This window comes from Argopecten irradians, unplaced genomic scaffold (genome assembly GCF_041381155.1).
Source record: "Argopecten irradians isolate NY unplaced genomic scaffold, Ai_NY scaffold_0271, whole genome shotgun sequence".
NCBI classification, from domain to species: domain Eukaryota; kingdom Metazoa; phylum Mollusca; class Bivalvia; order Pectinida; family Pectinidae; genus Argopecten; species Argopecten irradians.
In genome coordinates this window covers 41,215-65,175 of record NW_027187738.1, presented here as the reverse complement: position 1 = coordinate 65,175, position 23,961 = coordinate 41,215, and the positions used below count along the sequence as shown (strand labels likewise).

General features: G+C 34.6%; 4 non-coding genes and 1 pseudogene across 4 annotated transcripts; 2 read left to right on the top strand and 3 right to left on the bottom strand.

Moving 5' to 3' along the window:
• Positions 1–440: 440 nt before the first annotated feature.
• Positions 441–590, bottom strand: LOC138312289 (U1 spliceosomal RNA; annotated as a pseudogene).
• Positions 591–2,889: 2,299 nt separating this feature from the next.
• LOC138312319 (U1 spliceosomal RNA) lies at positions 2,890–3,045 on the bottom strand. The gene has a single exon (XR_011206917.1). It is a non-coding gene; the product is annotated as a U1 spliceosomal RNA (small nuclear RNA).
• A 3,392-nt stretch (positions 3,046–6,437) lies between these two features.
• LOC138312318 (U1 spliceosomal RNA) lies at positions 6,438–6,603 on the top strand. Its single transcript, XR_011206916.1, has one exon. It is a non-coding gene; the product is annotated as a U1 spliceosomal RNA (small nuclear RNA).
• Positions 6,604–7,489: 886 nt separating this feature from the next.
• On the bottom strand, positions 7,490–7,646 carry LOC138312317 (U1 spliceosomal RNA). Its single transcript, XR_011206915.1, has one exon. It is a non-coding gene; the product is annotated as a U1 spliceosomal RNA (small nuclear RNA).
• Positions 7,647–23,649: 16,003 nt separating this feature from the next.
• On the top strand, positions 23,650–23,808 carry LOC138312298 (U1 spliceosomal RNA). Its single transcript, XR_011206902.1, has one exon. It is a non-coding gene; the product is annotated as a U1 spliceosomal RNA (small nuclear RNA).
• The last annotated feature ends 153 nt before the right edge of the window (positions 23,809–23,961 follow it).

The following is a 23,961-nucleotide window of genomic DNA, read 5'->3' as shown; positions in this document are numbered from 1 at the left end:
GATCAATCTTCTACACACGGGCTATTTCGAAAGTATTTTTTTATTATTTACTTGCTTGTTCCGTATTACGCTTTGTTTATAAAACGGGCTTTTGCCCACACAACCAAAAACATGGATTTATCTATACATTTTACAATAAACATCAAATCTGTCCAAACTGGAACACATATCGGATGAAAGAAGAATATTTAGAATATTATCCACGAAAATAGTCATTTTCAATATATTATATCATGTTTAATATTCACACAAGGAATACTTCTTTCTTTTTAACAATACACGTAGTTTTTAATTATATTCATGACATGGAGATCACCAAATGATAGCTAAAAAAAAACTCAACTTAACCTGGACCGTGACAAACGCTAACATTGTCGTCTGTGGAAAAGCATTCGGTTTTTTCGTGCTGTTCAGTATCTAACATTCGTATTTGATTTTGTCAGGGATGAGCGCGAACGCAGATCCCCACACCAATAAATTACGTGCCCGATCTCTGTCGCAGGGGCCAATCTGTCCGCTGTGCAATGGACAGACCTCACCCTGGGGAAACCGCCATTTTGACCACGGTTATCCCTACACCAGGTAAGTATGACATTGAAAGCAATCCATTTAGTTTTTAAACATATTTTTAGACGAAATATTTGAAATGGCTAAAACTGAACAACAAGATACAAATCTATCTTATTCTGGTCGGAACTTCTATATACAGTGTATTATGTTTAGATGTATATAAACGAAGTGCATGTGAAGACTTTTCGTTTATTGATTTTTTAAGCCCTGGCTTATCCACTTTCGGCAAATTTTAAAAGCGTCAAAACAAAATTTGTCCAGGGTTCTTAATATCCCGGTAGTCGATATGAAAAGACGCCAAACCTATTACATTAACTGGACGTTTATTGTACCGTTGTCCGATAGAACTTCATGTCCGCGGCTTTTGCTTTCTCAATCTAAGGCTTGTCATAAATCTCAACAACTTCCGCTGCTCGCAATGCATACAGGTATATACTCCACCTCCCCGCGCTGCTCCCCATGTCTTGTAAATTATCGTTTACATGATATAACCTGCCTCTTGTTGTTACTTTAGGACAATAACTCACCAAACATATATTTATCACATCCTTTCCATACAACTATTCAATTAGAAAGGGAGGATAAACTCTTCGTCGCACCCTATGAAACAATCTGTACTCTCGGCTCTGCGACAAAGTACCTCAATCTCATAAATGTACAACATAATCAAGACAATCCCATTTCCAAAATATCACGGGTTGATTGACTGTTGTTTTTATTTATAAGGATACCTGATCTAATTTTTTTACTACGATACCATTTGTGCAATTTACCTAATAACACACATTCCAATATTTGCATGCACACACGACATATCACATTTTAGACGTCGTAATTCGCTTCTCGTATACACGTAAAATATTATGTATGTGGTACGCCACTCTTCCAACGAATTTTAAGGCCTCAACACTGATATATTTTCATACCTATACTCTGCCTTTATATTCATCACATTTCTATTTGTACAATCAAAAAATGTTATCAGAAATTTTAATCGATAAATGGCTCGTTTTGTCTCGCGAATAATTAGGAATGACAATAAATCGCTATGTTAGCAAGTGTTTTAGCACTTTACGACATAAACGTATCAATGTCATTATGCTTCAGGAGGAAGCACCACTTCTCTCCCATCAAATTCTCTTGGCGTGAATATAATCAGTCGTATATCTACTCCTGTTGGAAAACAGCTCCTTTCTTTACCCTGTGATGGGATATCAGTGTCAATCGCTGGGCGGATGTCCATTGGGGTGAGGTCTGACCGTTGCACTATAGGTCAGACTGGACCCTGCGGTCACCCTAATCGGAGATGCGGGCAAGCCTAATTTTGTTTCGTGTAGGATCCTGCGTTAGCCAGCTCATCCATGACAAAATAAATATTTCTCCATATATTAGTCTATCTTAGCATTTAATAGAAACCAAGCTAATGTTTCCATTGACCCACAGTGATTAACGTTTAGGAACCGTACTATATGAACTGTTAAATCAAATCAATTAATTGTTACGTGATCCTTTCAATTATCTACAAAAATTAATGAAAGTCACTTACCAGCTCCAAACTCCCAAACAGCTGCTAGCCATTTGCGACAATATCGGTGCAATTATACCACTGACAATATATCTCGCTAAATTATCTAATATTTTCAGCCATTTTATATCAACAAATTGATATTTTGAAGGTAAATAAATTCAACACTGGATTTCTAATTTCATATCATGATATTTTGGAACTAAATACGTGTCAGGAAAAATATTTTCAGTAAAAAAACTACTTTGACAATTCATAATAACAACGGCCAACCTACAAATGGCCCGGACGAAATTCTATCGTGGGGTTTCAATCTTCTACACCACGGGCTATTTCGATAAGTATTTTTTTATTATCTTACTTGTCTTGTTCCGTATTACGCTGCTTGTTTATAAAACGGGACTTTTTGCGTCCACACAAACCAAAATAAATGGATTTTATCTATACATTTTACAATCAAACTCAAATCTGTCCACAACCCCCCCCCCCCCCCCCCCCACCTGTCTGGAACACATTTCGGATGAAAGAAGAATATTTAGAATATTATCCACGAAAGACAGTCATTTTCAATTTATTATAATCATGTTTAATATTCACACAAGGGACATATTCTTTTTAACAATACACGTAGTTTTAATTATATTTCTCTGTCATGGAGATCACCAACATGATAGAAAAATAACACCTCAACTTAACCTGGACCGTGGACAAAACGCTGAACATTGTCGTCTGTGGAAAAGCATCGGTTTTTTTTCGTGCTGTTACAGTATCTAAAAATTCGTATTTGATTTTGTCAGGGATGAGCGCGAACGCAGATCCATCACACAATAAATTCACGTGCCCGATCTCTGTCGCAGGGGGCCAATCTGTCCGCTGTTGCAATGGACAGACCTCGACCCTGGGGAAACCGCCCATTTTGACCACGGTTATCCACTACACCAGGTAAGTATGACATTGAAAGCAACTCCATTTAGTTTTAAACACATTTTTTAGCACGAATATTTTGAAATGACTAACTGAAAAACAATATATACTCAAATTCTATCTTATTGTGGTGTAAACTTAATATCAGAGTATTATGTTTAGATGTCTACACGTGTGAAAGAATAAGCCTTTTCGTATATTGATTTCTTTAAGTGGTATTCACTCGAAAATTTAAAGCGTCAAAAACAAAATTTGTAGGTTTTAATACTGGTAGAGATATGAAAAGACGCACACCCTTACTTACATCAACTGACGTTTATTGTACGTTTTCCGATAGAATTATGTTCGAGCGGTATGTTTAAAGATAATGTTGTCAACTATTCCAATCCGATTAATCATGTCGGTACTTTACTTGTGTCCTAAACTTGAAACTTTCGATTATTGAAATAACTGCCATTCATTGTTTATTAGGACAATAAAACACAATACATATTTACACACTTTCATCACACTATTCAAAATAAGGGAGATAAATCGAGCTCATGAACCATTGCGCAATCCTGTTCTGGCAGTTACATTTACTATACTGACACAAAACAAGATTCAATTTCCAAAATATAGGTCCGTTGATTGACCTGTTGTTTTTGATTTATAAGGCAAACTGATTAATTTATACAATATACACATTTGTACGAATACCTACTAAACACACTTACAATATATTTTGATGAACCGATTTCATCTACGCTCGTAAACTCGTTGTACTATTACGTCAAATTACAGTATGTTGTACGTTCACAACAATACCAGTTAACACTGAATAAATACTTAACATTTTCCTTAATTCATCACCTCTTTATTTGTAAATAAAAAAAATGTATAGACATTTTAATCGATAAATGGTTCTGTGTTTTATGGAATATTCGGAATGACAATAAACGCTACTGTTATCAAGTGTTTAGCTTTACGACATACGTAACTCACTGTTATTATCTTCCGAGAAGCCGACACTTTTCCATCCATTTCTTGGCGTGATTTAAAAAAAAAATTAAAGTAAAATTACTGTTGGAACAGTCATATTTACCTGTGCTGGGATAATACCGTGGTCAAACTGGGCGGTGTGTCCCCCTTGGGTGAGGTCCTGACCATTGCACTACGGTCAGACTGGCCCCTGCGGTCCATAATGGAGATGCGGGCACATAATTTGTTGAGTGTAGGGGATCTACGTTAGCGCTCTTCCCTGACAAAATCAAATTTCAAATATTAGTCTATCTTAGCCTTAATAGGAAACCCAAAGCTAATGTTTCACATTGACCACAAGTTCTGTTAACGTTTTAGAACGTTACTATAAGAACTGTTAACATCATTCAACTAATCGTGTGTGATCTATAACTAACAAAATTAATGGAAGTCCTTCAGCTCAAAACTCCCACCAGAGCAGCCATTTTGAAATATGGTGCATTTTATACACTGATCATATACTGAAATTCTAATATTTTCAGCCATTTTTATATCAAACATTGCGATATTTTTGAAGGTAAATTCGCACACTTGGATTTCTAATTCATTATCACTGATATTTTGGAACTAAATACCGTGTCAGGAAATATTTTCAGTAAAAAAAACTACTTTGAAATTCATAATAACCGGCCAACCAATGGCCGGACGAAATTCTATCGGGGATCAATCTCTACACACGAGGCTACTATTTCGAAAGTATTTTTTTATTATTTACTTGCTTGTTCCGGGTATTAACGCTTTGTTTATAAAACGGGCTTTTGCCACACAACCAAAAACATGGATTTATCTATACATTTTTACAATAAACATCAAAATCTGTTCCAAAACTGGAACACGAATATCGGATGAAAGAAGAATATTTAGAATATTTAATCCACGAAAATAGTCATTTTTTTCAATATATTATATCAATGTTTACAATATTCACACAAGGAATACTTCTTTTTACAGATTCACGTAGTTTTAATTATATTCAAAAACGCGTATCAAAAACAAAATGGAGATCATTCCAAAATGATAGAAAAAAAAAACTCAACTTACAATTAACCCTGAACCTGGACCGTGACAAAAAACGCTAACATTGTCGTCGCGTGGAAAAGCATTTCGGTTTTTCGTGCTGTTCAGTATCTAATCTAACATTCGTATTTGATTTTGTCATGGATGAGCGCGAACGCAGATCCCAACCCACACCATATAAATTACGTGGCCCGAATCTTACTGTCGCAATGGGCCTCTTATCTTCCCGTTGTGCAATGGACAGACCTCACCCTGGAGGGAAACACCGCAAACCGCGGCCATTTTGACCACGGTTATCCCTGGGACACCGCAGTAAGTATGACATATGAAAGCAATCCATTTAGGTTTTAAAACAGTTTTTAGAAGACGAACTTATTTGAAATGACTAACATCAAAAACACTATAACAAATCTATCTTATTTGGTGTACCTAAATATCAGAGTATTATGTTTAGATAGTCTAACGAGTGAAGAATAATCCTTTTCGTATATTGACTTTCTTTAAGTTGTGGTATTCAATCGAAAAATTTAAAGCGTAAAACAAAATTGTAGGTTTTTTAATACTGGTAGAGATATGAAAAGACGCACCCTATACATCAACTGACGTTTATTGTACGTTTTCCGATAGAATTATGTAGCGCGTATGTTTTAACAGCTAATGTTGTCAAATTCCAATCCGATTAACTCATATCGTGTTGTCTTCTTCTTTTCTTTTCTTGTGTCCCAAACTTGAAATTTCGATTAAAAAACTGAAATAACTGCCAATTGTTGTTTATGTTAGGACAATAAAACAAACATATTTAACACACTTGGGCATCAACTATTCAAATGTAAGGGAGATAAATCGAGCTCATGAACCATGTGAAATCCTGTGTCTGGCAAGTACATTCCTAACTGACACAAAACAAGATTCAAATTCCTTTATTTCCAAAATATAGGTGTTGATTGACTGTTGTTTTTTTATTTATAAGGAACTGAATATAATTGTATACATTATACATTTGTACAAATATCTACTAAACACCTTACAATAATTAGATGAACCACGATTTCATTACGCCGTAATCGTTGTATCATACGTCAAAATTATGTATGTATTGTACGTTTTTTCACAATACAGTTAACGCGGCAACGACTGAATAAATACTTTTATCATTTTCCTTAATTCATTCATCACCTTTTATTTGATTATAAAAAACTGTATAGACATTTTAATCGATAACTGGGTGTTTTATGGAATATTCGGAATGTCAATAAACGCTATGTTATCAAGTGTTTAAGCTTTACGACATACGTATCATGTCATTATCTTTCCGAGAAGACACTTTATTCTATCATTCTTGGCCTGCGATTTTAAAAGCAAAATTACTGTTGGAACTGTCATACTTACCTGTGCTGGATAAACCGTGGTCAACTGGGCGGTGTTGTCCTTGGGTGAGGTCCTGACCATTGCACTACGGTCAGACTGGCCCCTGCCCCGGTCCCGTAATGGAGATTGCGGGCACGTAATTTGTTAGTGTAGGGATCTGCGTTTAGCGCTCATCCACATGACAAAATCAAATTTCAAATATTAGTCTATCTTAGCCTTAATAGAAACAAGCTAATGTTTCAATTGACCACAGTGTTAACGTTTGTAGAACGTACTATAAGAACTGTTAAATCAATTCAATAATCGTGTGATCTATAAACTAACAAAATTAATGGAAGTCCTTCAGCTCAAACTCCCACCAGAGCAGCAGGTCCATTTTGAAATATGGTGATTATACACTGACATATACTGAAATTCTAAGTCATCTTCAGCATTTCATATCAAAATTGATATTTTTGAAGGTAAAATTTCACACTGGATTTCTAAATTCATATCACTGATATTTTGTTGGAACTAAATACCGTGTCAGGAAATATTTTCAGTAAAAAACTACTTTGAAATTCATTATAAACACGGCAACCAATGGCCCTGGACGAAATTCTATAATCTATCGGGGCTCAATCTTTACACACGGGCTATTTCGAAAGTATTTTTTTATTACTTACTTGCTTGTTCCGTATTACGCTTTGGTTTTATAAAACGGGGGACTTTTGCCCCAAACAACCAAAAACGGTGGATTTATCTATACATTTTACAATAAACATCAAATCTGTCCAAAACTGGAACATCATATCGGATGAAAGAAGAATATTTAGAATATTATCCACGAAAAAATAGTCCATTTTGCAATATATTATATCATGTTTTAATATATCACCACAAGGAATACTTCTTTTTTAACAATACACGTAGTTTTTAATTATATTCTTGACATGGAGATCACCAAATGATAGAAAAAAAAACTCAAACTTAACCTGGACCGTTACAAACGCTAACATTGTCGTCTGTGGAAAAGCATTCGGTTTTTCGTGCTGTTCAGTATCTACATTCGTATTTGATTTTGGTCAGGGATGAGCGCGAACGCAGATCCCCACACCAATAAATTACGTGCCCGATCTCTGTCGCAGGGGCCAATCTGTTCCGCTGTGGCAATGGACAGACCTCACCTGGGGGAAACCGCGCCTTTTGACCACGGTTATCCCTACAAACACCAGGTAAGTAATGACATTGAAAGCAATCCGCATTTAGTTTTAAACAGTTTTTAGGACGAATATTTGAAATGACTAACTAAAAAACACTATACAAATCTATCTTATTTGGTGTAAACTAAATATCAGAGTATTATGTTTAGATGTTCGTAACTGAGTGAAGGAATAGCCTTTTTCGTATATTGATTTCTTTAAGTGGTATTCATTCGAAAATTTAAAAGCGCGGTTCCAAAACCAAATTTGGTAGGTTTTAATACTTGGTAGAGGATATGAAAAGACGCACCCCTATAACATCAACCTGACGTTTATTGTACGTTTTCCGAGTAGAAAATATGTAGCGGTATGTATAAAGCTAATGTCTGTCAAATTCCAATCCGTTAATCATGTCAGCTGGTTACTTTGTGTCCCAAACTTGAAATTTCGGATTAACTTGAAATAACTGCATTATTGTTTATTAGACAATAATAAAACAAACATACTTTAACACACTCTTTCATCAAAACTATTCAAAATCAAGAAGGGAGATAAATCGAGATCATGAACCATTGTATTCCTGCTCTGGCAAGTACATTCCTAACTGACACAAAACAAGATTCATTTCCAAAATATAGGTGTTGATAGACTGTTGTTTTTATTTATAAGGAAACTGAATGAATTTTTACTTATACATTTGTACAATATAATCTAAAACACTTACAATATTGTGATGAACCAGATTTCATACGCCAGTAATCGTTGAATATATACGTCAAATTATGTATTTTGTACGTTCACAATACCAGGTTAACACTGAATAAATACTTACATTTTCCTTAATTCATCACCTTTTTATTTGTATAATAAAAACTGTTATAGACATTTTAATCGATTAAATGGTGTTCTTATGGAATATTCGGAATGTACAATAAACGCTATGTTACTCAAGTGTTTAGCTTTACAGACATACGTTATCATGTCATTATCTTCCGAGAAGACACTTTTCCATCAATTTCTTGGCGTGATTTTAAAGTGGCAAAAACTTACTGTTGGAACAGTCATATTTACCTTGTCCTGGTGGGGATAACCTGTGGTCCAACTGGGCGGTGTACCTTGGTGATTGGTCTTGACCATTGCACTACGGTCAGACTGGCCCCCTGCGGTCTCCTCTAATGGAGATTGCGTGTCACGTAATATTGTTAGTGTAGGGAACAGGTTAGCGCTCATCCTGACAAAATCAAATTATCAAATATTAGTTCTATCTTATGCCCTTAATATGAAACCAAAAGCTAATGTTTTCCATTGACCACAGTGTTAAAGAATTAGGAATCATTCTATAAGAACTGTTATAATCAATTCAATAATCGAGGTGTTATCTAATAACTAACAGAAATTAATGGATGTCCGTTCAGCAGAGCCCAAACCTCACACCATAGCAGCAATTTTGGAAATATGGTGCATTATACATAAACCACTGACCATATACCGAAAATTCCACTATTTTCAGCATTTTATGATCAAAACAATTGGAAATTTAGTGAAGTGTAAAATTTCAACACTGGATTTTTTCTTAAATTCAATATTCACTGATATTTTTATGGACTAAATACCAGTGTCAGTGAAATATTTTCAGTAAAAAAACTACTTTCGTAAATTCATAAAAATCCGGGCCATCAACCAATGGCCCGACCAGAAATTTCCATTCGGGGATTCAATCTTCTACACATAGGCTATTTCGAAAAGTATATTTTTATGATTTACTCATTGCTCTGTTCCGCATTAACGACTTTGTTTATAAAACGCGGCTTTTGTCCAAAAAACCAAAAAAACATGACTTTATCTAGACATTTTACAATAAACATCAAATCTGTTCCAAACTGGAACGCAGATCCACACACCAATCAATCGTGCCGATGTGCGCAGGGGTCAATCTGTCCTACTGGTACAATGGGACAGACCTTTACCCTGGGGAAACCGCCATTGTGACCACGGTTACCCCTTACACCAGAGTAAGTATGAACATTTGAAAGGCATACATTTATTTTCAAAACAATTTCTAATCGAATAGCTTGAAAATTACTAACTGAAAACACGATATTCAATCTATCTAGTTTGGTATTATCTTGATATCAGAGTATTACATTCAGATGTATAACGAAAGGAAGATCATTTTTTCGTAGATTGAATGTTTTAAGTTAGTAATTCAAACGCGATCAAAAACAAAAATTGTAGGTGGATGTTGTATCTATTCGTGTCATATATGAAAACCTAATGACTGAGATTCAGAATCAGCAATTCACACACGTTAACATTTGGTCGTATATTAAAAATCATTTCTCGTTGTCTTGCTCTCTTATAATTATTATCTAACCAATTCGCATTTGTTTTGTCAGTGATGAATGTGCGAACGAAGATACCCAACCCACACCAAAATTGTTCTCAATGGGGAATTCGTTACTATAAAAAAAATTCTCGAATATACTCACTTCACTTGCTCTCTTTAGTTTTAGCATTCGTATTTTGATTTTGTCAGGGATGGAGTGCGAACGCAGATCCCCCACCAATAAATTACGTGTCCCGATTCCTTTGTCGCAGACGGGTGTCCAATCTGTCCGCTGTGCAATGGCCAGACCTCACCCTGGGGAAACCCGCCATTATGACCACGGTTTTTATCCCTACAAACCAGAAAGTATGTGACATATTGAACAGAACTGTATTTTCTTTTTAATCAATATCTAGGCGAATATTTGAAATGACTTATTCAAAAAACATAGTTCAAATCTAATTGAATTGGGTCTATCATTGGTATCCAGAGAAAATACCATTTTAGAATGTCTGACGAGTTAAGAATAAAGCCTCTTTGTTTATTGATGTCATTTAATTGGTATTCAATTCGAAAATTTAAAGAGCGTCAAAAACTAAATCTGTAGGTTTTAATTATGTAATAGATATGAAAAGAAACGCCACCCCTATACATCAACTGAACGTTTTATTGTGCGTTTGTTTTCCGACTAGGAATTATGTATCGGTATGGTTAAAAGCTAATGTGTGTCAAATTCCAATCCGTTAAGCAGAGTTATGGTTTATTTATTATGATCTCTAAACTGTGAAATTTTCGATTAAAACTGGAATAACTGAACTGCAGTTGTTGTATTATTTAGTACAATAAAACAAACATACTTTTACACACTATCGAGCAATCAACTATTCAAATTAAGGGAAGCTAAGAGTCGATCTCATGAACCATTGTAATCCCTGTTTGACAACTCACATTCTAAATGACACACAAAAACAGATTCATTTCCAAAAATATAGGTGTTGATTGACTGTTGTTTTTATTTATAAAGAATCTGAATTGAATTGAACCGTATACATTTGTACAATCGTAAACTAAACAACACCTTTACAAACTTTGTTGAACAGAATTTCATTACGCCTTAATCGACGTTGGTATCTACGTCAAAATAATGTATGTTGGTACGTTCCCATACATGTTCCAACTACTATGAATAAATATCTTACATTTTTCCTTTAATTCATCACCTTATATAATATGTAAAATAAAAAAACTGATATAGACAATTTAAAAAAATCGAATAACATATATGGTGTTTTATGAATTATTTCGAATGACAATAAACGCAAATGTTATCAAGTGTTTCTAGCGTTAATTACATACGTCTCATGTCATTATCTTCTCGAGCAAGAACACTTTTCAATCCAAATCCTCGGCGATAATTTAAAAGCAAAGTTACTGTTGGAAAATGTCATACTTACCTGTGCTGGTATATCCGATGGGTCCATCTGGGCGGTGTCCTCTTTGGGTGAGGACTGAACCGTTGTGCACTATGGTCCAGACAGGCCACCCTGCTGGTCCCTAAGGGAGATGCGAGGCCATCTGGAAATTTGTACTAGTGTTGTGATCTGCTGCGATAGGGCGCTCAAATCCCCCTGACAAAAAACCAAGAAATTTCAAATATTAGACTAGTCTTGATCCTTAATAGAAACCAAGCTAATGTTTCCATTGACCACAGTGTTTAAAGTTTTAAGAACATTACTAAACGAACTGTTTACATCAATTCAATTAATCGTTTGTGATCTATATCTAACAAAATTAATGGAAGTCCATCACAAGCCCAAACTCCCCCTCCCAACAGAGCAGGGGAGGGCCATTTTGAAATATGTTGGATTATTACACTGACATATAACTGAAATTCTAAATATATTTCAGCAATTTCATATCACAATTGATAGTTTTGAAAGGTAAAATATCATATCAGACATGCAACATCTAGGATTTCTAAAATACAATATCACCACAGATATTTTTTGGAACTAAATACCAGTTGTCAGGAAATATTTTCAGTAAAAAACTACTTTGAAATTCTTTATAATCCGGCCAACCAATTGGCGGACGAAATTCGTATAAAATAATTTTTTCACCCCCTTATTCCTCCACCCCCTCCATATAATAAAATCCCGGGGCTCAAATCTTCATACACACGGGCTATTTCGAAAGTTATAATTTTTATTCACTTTACTTGCTTGTTCCGTATTACGCGTAGTTTATAAAAACGGGGCTGTTTTACCCAATCAAAACCAAAAACGAGGATTTTATCTATACAATTTTACAATAACCATCAAATCTGGTCCCAAACCTGTAAACACATAATCGGATAGAGAAGACAGAATATTTAGCATAGTTATCCACGAAAATAGGTCATTTTCATCATATATTATTTCATGTTTAATATACACAAAAGGAATACTTCTTCTTTAAAAACATATTCACCGTAGGTTTTAATTATAATTCATTGACAATGGAGATCACCAATGATGCGAATAGAAAAAAAACTCAACCTTAACCTGGACCTTGACAAACGCTCTAACCATTGTCCGTCTGCTGTAGAAAAGCATTCGGGTTTTCTTCGTGCTGTTCCGTATTTCTATATTCCGTATTTTGATTTTTGTCAGGGATGAGCGCCGAACGTCAGATCCCCCAACACCAAATAAATTAACGGTGCCCGATCTCTTGTCGCAGGGGCCAATCTGTCCGCTGTGCAATGGACAGGCCTCACCCTGGGGAAACCGCCCATATTTGGACCACGGTTATATCCCAACCTCCAGGTAAGTATGACATTGAAAGCAATCCAATTAAGTTTTAAAAAAAACAGTTTTTAGAACGAATATTTGAATTGACTAAACTAAAAACTCTATAAACAAATATATCTTAATTTGGTGTAACTTAATATAAAGAGTCTTAATGTTTAGATGTCTAACTAGTGAAGAATAAAGCCTTTTCGTTATAATTGAATTTCTTTAAGTGGTATTCATTTCGAAAAATTCAAAAGCGAATAAAAAACTAAATCTGAATGTATTTATATTGTGATCAATAGAATAATGAAAAGAGACGCAACCCTATAATTCAACTGGACCGTTTATTGTACGTTTTTTCACCGATAGAATTATGTATCGGTGTGTTTAAAGCTTAAGTTGTCCAATTATACAATCCGGTAAGAGCAGGTTATGTGTTTGTTGTGTCCATAACTTGAAATTTTTCGTTTCTACTGGAATAACTGCATTGTTGTTTAATTAGGATAAATAAACAAACATATTTTACACACTCAAGCGACTTGCATCAACTATTCAAATGAAGGGAGGATAAGTCGAGCATCATCGTACCTATTGATAATCCTGTCTGAAACGAGACAACATTTCCTAATTGACACAAAACACACAAAAGATTCATTTCCAAAATATATATTATGATTGACTGTTGTTTTATTTGTATCAAGGAGTGAATAACGTATACATATTACAAATAGTAACAAAACACCTTACAAAAAATGTGTTGAACAGTATTACATTAACGGGGGCCGGAATCGTTGTATAATACGCTCACATTAAATGTATTGTGGTTACGTTTCACATTTAAAATGTTCACAGTCACTGAATAAATACTTACATTTTTTTCCTTAATTCATCAACTTTAATATTTGATATAAAAAACCTGTATAGGGACAATTTAATTCGATAACTGGTTGTTTTATGGAATATTCGGGAATGACAATAAAACGCTATGATATCAAGGTGATTTAGCTTTAATGACATACGTATCCTGTCATTAATCAACCGTGAAGACACTTTTCCTAATCAATTCTCGGCGATAATTTAAAAGCAAATAATTACTGTATGAACAGTTCATGACATACCTGTGCTGGGATAACCGCGTGGTCAACCTGGGCGCGTGTCACTTGGGTGGAGGTTATCTGAGAACCATTGCACCTAAACGGTCAGTCCTGGCCCCTGGCCCTGCCGGGTGTCCCAAATGGAAGATGCGGGCACCGTAATTTTGTTAGTGTAAGGGATCTTGCGTTAGCGCTCATACCCCTGACAAAATACAAATTTCAAATATTAGTCTATCTTAGCCTTAATTAGAAAACAAGCTATTGGTTCCATTGACCACAGTGTAAAAGTTTGTTTAGGAAACATACTATAAGAACTGTTAAATCAATTCAATAATCGTGTGAGTCTATACTATACCAAAATTAATGGAAGTCTCTCAAGCCCCAAATCCCACCGATAAGCAGAGCAATTTTGAATAATGGTGAATTACTACATGGACATATCACTGAAATTCCTAATATTTCATAGCATTTCATATCAAAATTGAAATTTTGAATTGTAAATGTCACACGTGGATTTCTATAAATTCAATAACCACTTACTGATATTTTATGGAACAAAATACCGCCGTGTCAGGAAATATTTTCAGTAAAAAACTACTTTGAAATTCAATTATATAACCGCGCCAAAAAAACCAATGGGGCCGGTAGACGAAATTTCTATCCGGGGCTCAATCTTCTACACAAGCCTCTTGCGCTGCTAATTCGAAAAGTATATTTATTTATTCTTTCTTGCCTTGTTTCGCGTATTACGCTTCTGTTAATTAAACGAGACTTTTGCCCAAACAACAACCAAAAAGTTGGATCTTTATAATCTATACATTTTAACAATTAAACATCGAAAAATCTGTCTCCAAACTGGAACACATTATCGGATGAAATAAGAATATATTAGAATATTATCCCACGAAAAAATTCATTTTTCAATATATTATAATCCTGTTAAATATTCACACAGCGAAAGAATACTTTCTTTTTAACAATACACGTATGATTTTAATTATACTACAGGACAATGGAATCACCACCTAATGATAGAAACAAAAACTCAACTTTTCCCTGGACCGTGACAAACGCTACCATTGTCGTCTGTGGAAAATAGCATTCGGAATTTCTTTCCGTCCTGCTGTACAAGTATCTAACATTCGTATTTGAATTTTTGTCAGGGTAAGAGCGCGACCGCAAGATCCCCACAACCACACATCAAACACCAATTAAATTACGTGCCCGATCTCTGTCTCCGCGGGGGAAGGGCCAATCCTGTCCGCTTTGCAATTACATAACCTCACCCTGGGGAAACCCGCGCGCCGAACCCAACCGACGCCATTTTGACCACGGTTATCCTACACCATGTAAGTATGACATTTGAAAGCAATCCATTTTTAGTTTTAAACAAACAGTTTTTAGACAATATATGAAATGAACTAACTAAAAACACTTATACAAATATATCTTATTTTTGTGTAACATAATATCGAGAGTATAATGTTTAGATGTCTAAAAACGAGTGAAGAATAAGGCCTTTTTCGGTATATTGATTTCTTTAAGAGGATATTCATTCGAAAATTTCAAAAGAGCGATAAAAACTAATCTGAATGAATATTAAATTATAGGAAAAGATAAGAAAAGACGCAACTCTATAGACATCAAACTAACTTTTAATGGTACGTATTCCGATAGAATAAATGTAGCGTAGCTGTTAAAAGCTTATGTTTGTCAATTATACAATCCGTGTTAAGCACAGGTATTTGTTTCCCTTCTTATGAGTCCAAACTTGTAAAATTACGCCTCTTCTAACTGTAATAACTTGCAATTTGTTGTTTATTAGGATAAATACAACAAACATATTATACACCACTACTTGTTTTGCATAATCAACTATTCAAATGAATGGAGATAAGTCGAGCCTCATGTACTGCCAATGTAATCCCTGTCTGACACGCACCTGCCAAATGTTGACGAACAAAAACAAGATTCAATTACTCAAATAATAAGGTGTTGGAATGACTGTTGTTTATTTATGTATAAGGAGTGAATAACGTGATCCATGATACAAATAGTACCAAAACTCCTTACAATATGTGATGAAGCCGATATCATTAACGGCCGTAAAACGTTGTATATACGTCAATTAATGTCTATTGTACGCTTCAACATTTCTGTTTCACGGTGTAGGCTGAATAAAATACTTACATTTTCCTTAATATCATCATCGTAACTTTTATTTGTTATTAAAAACGTAATAGCCAAGTAGGACATTTTTAATTTATAACTGTTTAGTTTTATGGAATATTTGGCAATGACAATAAACGCTATGTTATGAAGTGTTTAGAGCTTTAATACATAATACGTATCGAAGTCATTATCTCTCCTAAGAAGAGACCACCATTTTCTAAACAATACTATTCTTTCTCCACGGCGATAATTTAAAAAAGCAAAATTAACTGTTTGAGATACAGTCATACTTAACTGTGTCTGGAATAACCGGTGGTCAACTGGGCGGTGTCCCTATGGTGAAGGAGGTCTGACCATTGCACAAACGGACATACTTTGGTGTGCCCCAGCTGTCCCTAAAGGAGATGCGGGCTACGTAATATGATAGTGTCAGGAACTTGCGTTAAGCGCTCATCCCTGACAAAATCAAATTTCAAATATTAGTCTAATCTTCAGCTTAAAATAAACCAAGCTAATGTATCCATTGAACCACAGTGTTATACCGTTTTTAGAGAACAAACAATAAGAGAACTGATAAATCAATTTCAATTAATCTTGTGATCTATAACTACCAAAAATTAATAGAAAGTCCTATCAGCCCACCCCCAAACTCCCAACTCCCACCCAGAGCAATGCCCCATTAGAAATATGGGTGCATTATACACTGCCATAATACAGAAATTTTCTAAAATTTTTCCACAGCATTTCACTTCATATCAAAATTTGAAATTTTGAAGGTAAATTCAACGAACTGTATTTTCTAAATTCATAATCACGACAGAAATGATGGAACTAAATAACCTGTGTGCAGGAAATATATTTCAGGTAAAAAACTACTTTTGGAAATTCAAGTAAAAACCCCGGCCAAAATAAACCAATGGCCCGCGACGAAATTTCTATCCGGGTGCTCATTCTTCTATACAACGGGCTATTTCGAAAGTAATTCTTTTTATTACTTACTTGCATGTTTCCGTATTCAAAATACGCCTTTGTTATAAAAAACGGCTTTTTTGCCCAAACAAACAATCTAACGCAAAAACGGTTGAATTATCTATACATTTTACAAATAACAATCAAAATCTGGGACCAAACTGGAACAGTAACATATCGGAAGAAAAAAGAATATATAGAATAATAACCCACGAAAATAGTCCATTTTCAATAATATTATATATCAAGTTTAATATTCACCCACAAGGCAATACTACTTTCTTTTTAAAACAATACAACGTAGTTTTATTATTATTCATGACATGGAGAAAAACCTAATGATAGAAAAAAAACTTCAACTTTAACCTGGACCGTGACATAACGCAAACATTGTCGTCTGTTGGAAAAGCATTCAATTTTTTCGGTGCTGTTCATATCTAACATATCGTATTTGATTTTCTGTCAGGGATGAGCGCGAACGCAGATCCCGCACAAAACCAATACTCGTACTCCCAAAAAATACGTGCCCGATCTCTTCCGCATGGGCCAATCTGTCAGTCCGCTTGTGCAAATGGGACATACCCTTCACCCGCTGGGGAAAAAACCGACACCGCCGCGCCATTTTGACCACGGTTATCCCTACAGGATTATAACCAGGTATGGTTTGACATTGAAAGCAATCCATTTAGAATTTAAAAAAAAAACAATTTAGGACGAAATATTTTGAAAATTCTAAACTGAAAACCAACTATAACACATAATATCTGTTATTTGGTGTAACTTAATAACAGAGTAATTAAATGTTTAGAATAGATGTCTACGAGAAACGATTGGAAGAATAAAGCCTTTTCGTATAATGATTTCTATATAAGTGGTAATCATTCATTCATTCGCAAAAAAAAAAAAAAAATTCAAAAGCGATAAAAACTAAATCAGAATTGTATTACATGATTGGAATAGATAATGAACAGACGCAAACCCTATACATCAACTGACGTTTAATTAATTGTAACTACCGCGCTGTTACCGATAGAATTTATGTATCGGGAAAGCGGAGAGTTTAAAAAAAAAAAAGCTTATTTTGTCAAATTACAATCCCGTAGAGTGTCAGGTATGTGATTTCTTGGTGTCTCAAACTTAGAAATTATTTCGTCTAATCCTGGTAATAACTGCATGTTTGTTTATTTAGGATAATAAAACTAAACATATATTTACAACACTTGCATCAAACTACTCCAAGAGAAGAGGAGATAAGTAGTCGAGTCTCATGAAACCAGTGTAAATCTGTCCTGAACAACGCAAACATATCCCAAATTGACCCACAAACAAAACCAGATTCATTTTTTTCCCAAAATATAAGGAGTTGAATGACATGTGATTTTATGTATAAGGGAGTGAATAACGTATACATATATCAATAGTAAACAAAACTAACCTTAACAATATGTGATGACCCGAAGATTTCATAACGGCCGAAATCGTTGTAATATCGAGGATCCAAATTAAGTATTTTGTAGCGTTCACAATTATATGTTCACAATAACAGAATAAATACTTTAACATTTTCCTTTAATTCAACCAACTTGTTAATTGTTAAACAAAACTGTATAGCAGGACATTTTAATCATCAACTGGTGTTTTATGGAATATTCGGAATGACAATAAAAAAACTCAAATGTTATTCAAGTGTTAAGCTTTATGACATACGTAACATGTCATTAACTTCCCGAAAATGACACTTTTCCTAATCACTTTCTCCCGCGATAATATTAAACAGCAAAATTTACTGTTTGGAACAGGTCATAACTTACCTTGTGTCGGGGATAAACCCGTGGTCAACAGGGCGGTGTCCCCTAGGGTGAAGGGTCTGCCAACCTAAAAATAATTTGCACTACGGTCAGAAGAACTTGGCCCCTGCGGGTCCCCCTATATGGAGATGCGTGGGCACGTAATTTGTAATTCGTAGGGATCTGCGTTAGCGCTCAAATAACCCCAGACAAAAACAAAATTCAAATATTAGTCCAAATCCTTAGCCTTAACAGAAACCAAGCAAATGTTTCCATTGACCACCGTGTATAAAGAAGTTTTTAGAAACATACTATAAAAGTAACTGTAGAAAATCAATTCACTAATCGAGTGATCAATAACAAACAAAAATAATGGAAAGTCCTTCACAGACACACCCAAACTCTTCCCTCCCACACCATAGCAACCAATTATTTGAAATATGGAGCATATAATATATATAGCACTGACAATACTGATAATTCCTACATAATTCACACCAGCATATTTTTTTTTTTTATTTTTTTTTTTTTTTTTTTTTATTTCATAACAAAATTCGATATTTTTGAAGGTAAGATTTCCACACCTGAGTTTTCTAAATTCCATATCACTACACTTCTATTTTGGAACTAAATAACCGTGTCAGCAGAAATATTTTCAGTAAAAAACCTAACATTGAAATTCAATTAAAAAAAATCCGAAACCCCGGAAACAACCGCCAACCTATGGACGGACCGACGAAATTTCATTCTAAAAAAATTCCGGAGCTGCAATCTCTTCTATACAACACGGGCTATTTCGAACGTCTTTTTTTTTATACTTAATTTCGTGTTTCCGTAGTACGCCCTTAGTTTATAAAACGGGCTTTTTTTTTTTGGCCAAACAAAACCAAAAAACGTGGATTTATTCTATACATTTTACAATAAACACATCAAATCCTGTTTCTCAAAACTCGTAAACAACATTATCGGATTAAAGAAGAATAATTAGAATATTATTCCACGACAATAGACATTTTTCATATATTATTTATCAGTGTTTTAATATCTCTAGTACCCACAGGAATACTTTCTTTTTAACAATACACGTAGTTTTTCATTAAAATTCATGACATGAAAGCACCCTAATGATCGAAAAAAAAAACTCAAACTTAACCTGGGACCTTAAACCTGAACCGTGAACAAACGCTTAAACATTGTCCCGTCTGTTTGGAACATGCATTCGGTTTTTCGTGCTGTTTCAGTAATCGTAACATTCGGTGATATGATTTAGGTCAGTGATGAGCGCGAAAAAAACGCCAGATCCCCACAACCATCCAATAAATTACTTGCCCGATCTCTGTTCGCAGGGGCCAATCAGTCCGCTGTGCAATGGACAGACCTCAAACCCTTGTGGAAACCGACATTTTGACCACAGGTTTAATCCCTACACCAGGTAATTTATGACATTGAAAAGCAATCCCATTTATTTTAAAAAAAATAAAAAAAAAAATAAAAAAAAACAGTTTTTTTAGACAATATGATTTGACAATGACTAACTGAAAAACACTATAACAAATTTATCATAATTTGGGTGTATAACTACTAATCATCATAAGTATAATTTTAGGATGTCTAACGAGTGAAGATAAAAGCCCTATTTTTTTTTTCGTATATTTGATTTTTCTTTAAGTGGTATTCATCAATCGAAAATTTCCAAACCGATAAAAAACTAAATCTGAAATGTCTTAATATTTGGAATTAGCTATGAAAAGAGAAAAGTCGCACCCTATAAACATCAACTGACGTTTTTTGTACGTATTCCGTTAGAATTATGTATCTGTGTGTTTAAAGCATATTTGTCAAATTACAAACCGGAAAGCAGGTATTGTTTCTGTGTCCAAACTTGAAAATTCTTTTACTGGAATAACTTGCATTGTTTTTATTAGGATAATAAAACAAACATATTTTACACACTTCATCAACTATTCAAATGAAGGAGATAAGTCGAGCTCACATGTACCATTGTAATCCTGTCTGACACAGCACATTCAATTGACACAAACAAGATTCATTTCCAAAATTATAGTATTTGAATGTCAGTTGTTTTTATGTATAAGGGACTGAAAAACGTATCATATACAATAGTAACAAAACACCTACAATATGTGAGACCACGAATTCTACGCCGTAATCGTTGAATATACGGGTCCAAATTATGTTATTTTGTACGTTCACATTATGTTCACACTGAATAAATACTTACATTTTCCTTAATTCATCAACTTTTTATTTGTTATAAAAAACTTTATAGACATTTTTAATCGTGATAACGTGTGATATGAAAATTTGGCATTGACAATAAACGCCTATGTTATCAAGAGTTTAAGTCATTAAGACATACGTATCATGTCCAATTATCTTACCGAGAATACACTTTTCTATCAATTCTCGGCGATAATTAAAAAGCAAATAACTGTGGCGAACAGACATAACATACCTGTGCTGGGGATAACCGTGTCAACTATGTGCCGGTGTACCGCTTGGGTGAGGATCTGACCAATTGTGAGTTCAACAACGGTCGAGACCTGGCCGGCCTAGCGGTCGCCAAATGTGAGATGCACGGGCACGTAAATTGTTAAGATAGTATTGATCTGTCGTTAGCGCTCAACTACCTGACAAACAACACAAAACATTTCACATAATCCAGTACTAACTTAGCACCTAATAGAACAAACCAAGCTAATAGTTATCTCCCATTTACCACAGTGATAATAAGTATTAGAACATATCAATAAGAACTGTTAAATCCAAATTCAATAATGTCTGTATGATCAATAACTAACAAAATTAATGGAAGTCCTCCCAAGCCCAAACACCTCCCCACCAGAGCAGCGCCATTTTTTGAAATATGGTGCACTATACACTGACCATATACTGTTAATCTTCTAATATAATCAGCAATTTCATATCAAAATTTGATATTTTGAAAGGTAAATTTCACACTGGATTTCTAAATTCATAGATCACTGATATTATTGGAACTAAATACTTACCAAGTGATCAGGAAATATTTTTCAGTAAAAAACTACTTTTGAAATTCATTATAAACGCAGGCCAAAACCAATGGCCCGGACGAAATATCTATCCGGGGCTGCAATCTTCCTACAAACGACTTGGCTATTTCGAAAGTAAGCTTCTATTTGTATTACTTACTTGCTTGTTCCGTATTACGCTTTGGTTTATAAAACGGGCCTTTTGGCCCAAACAACCAAAAACGTCTATGATTAATCATATACATTTTAGATAGCAATAAACATCAAATCTGTCCAAAACTGGAACACATTCTATCGGTGATGAAAAGGAAGAATATATTAGAATATATTAAACCACGAAAATAGTCATTTTCCAATATATTTTCATATCATGTTTAATATTCACACAAGGAAAACGCTTCTTTTTTAACAATACACGTAGGTTTTAATTATATTGCATGAACAAGGGAGATCACTCTAATCGATATAGCAAATAAAAAACTCAACTTTAACCTGGACCGTGACAAACGCTAACAATTGTCGTCTGTGGAAAAGCATTCGTTTTTTCGATCTCTCTGCGGACTGTTTCAGTATCTAAACTCTTCTCTGAATTTGATATTATGTCAGTGGATGAGCGATGCGAACGCATATCCCCACAGTAGTGCGGCGCAATAAATGTCGACGTGCCCGAATCTTCTGCCGCATTAGAAGGGGCCCAACTGTCAGGCAGGCTGTTAGTGGTGGCATATTGGACAGTTAACGTTGCCTCACCCCGATTGGGAAAACCCCGGGCCCATTTTGACGGGCCCGTGTTAATCCCTACAACCAGGATAGAGTTTGACATTCAGAAAAGCAATCTCGATAGTTAGGTTTAAACAGTTTTTAATAACAATAATAATTTGCGAAATGACTACACTGAAAACAACATATTAGCAAATCTATCTTGATCTTCTGTGTACACTTATTTCAGTGGCAGTATGTATTAAGAATATAGAATGGTCTAACCGTGAGTGGACAGAATAAGCCGTTTTTTCGTATGATTTGGATAATTTCATTAAGTGGTAATCGTTCTCATTGACGATAAATTACAAAAATGCGTATAAAAAAAACTAAATATAGATTGTATTAAATAATTACGGAATACATATGAGAAAGCCTAGGGCGCACTCTAGAGTACATCCAACAGCACTGATTATCTATACGTTTTCCGATAGAAATTATTTAATGACGGTGTGTTTAAAGCTTAAGTATTGTGCCAAAATAACAATCCGGTACCCATTGCTATAGTTATGTGTTTCTTGTGTCGCAAAGCTTGAAATTTCGCTATTAACGTGAAATAACTGCAATGTTGTTTATTAGGATAATAAAACAAACATATTTTACACATACTTGCAATCAACTATTCAAATGAAGGGAGATAAGTCGAGCTCATGTACCATTGTAATCCTGTCTGACACGCACATTCCTAACTGACACAAAAACAAGATTCATTTCCAAAATATAGGTGTTGATTGACTGTTGTTTTTATGTATAAGGGAACTGAATAATTTTTATACATATACATAGTACAATACCTACTAAACACCTTACAATATGTGATGAACAGATTTCATTACGCCGTAATCGTTGTATATAACGTCAAATTATGTATTTTGTACGTTCACATTTATGTTTAACACTGAATAAATACTTACATTTTCCTTAATTCATCAACTTTTTTATTTGTTTAAAAAACTGTATAGACATTTTAATCGATAAATGGTGTTTTTATGGAATATTCGGAATGACAATAAACGCTATGTTATCAAGTGTTTAGCTTTATGACATACGTATCATGTCATTATCTTCCGAGAAGACACTTTTCTATCAATTCTTCGGCGATAATTTAAAAGTAAAATTACTGTTGGAACAGTCATACTTACCTGTGCTGGGATAACCGTGGTCAACTGGGCGGTGTCCCTTGGGTGAGGTCTGACCATTGCACTACGGTCAGACTGGCCCCTGCGGTCCCTAATGGAGAGATGCGGGCACGTAATTTGTTAGTGTAGGGATCTGCGTTAGCGCTCATCCCTGACAAAAAATCAAATTTCAAATATTAGTCTATCTTAGCCTTAATATAAACCAAGCTAATGTTTCCATTGACCACAGTGTTAACGTTTTAGAACGTACTATAAGAACTGTTAAATCAATTCAATAATCGTGTGATCTATAACTAACTAAAAATTA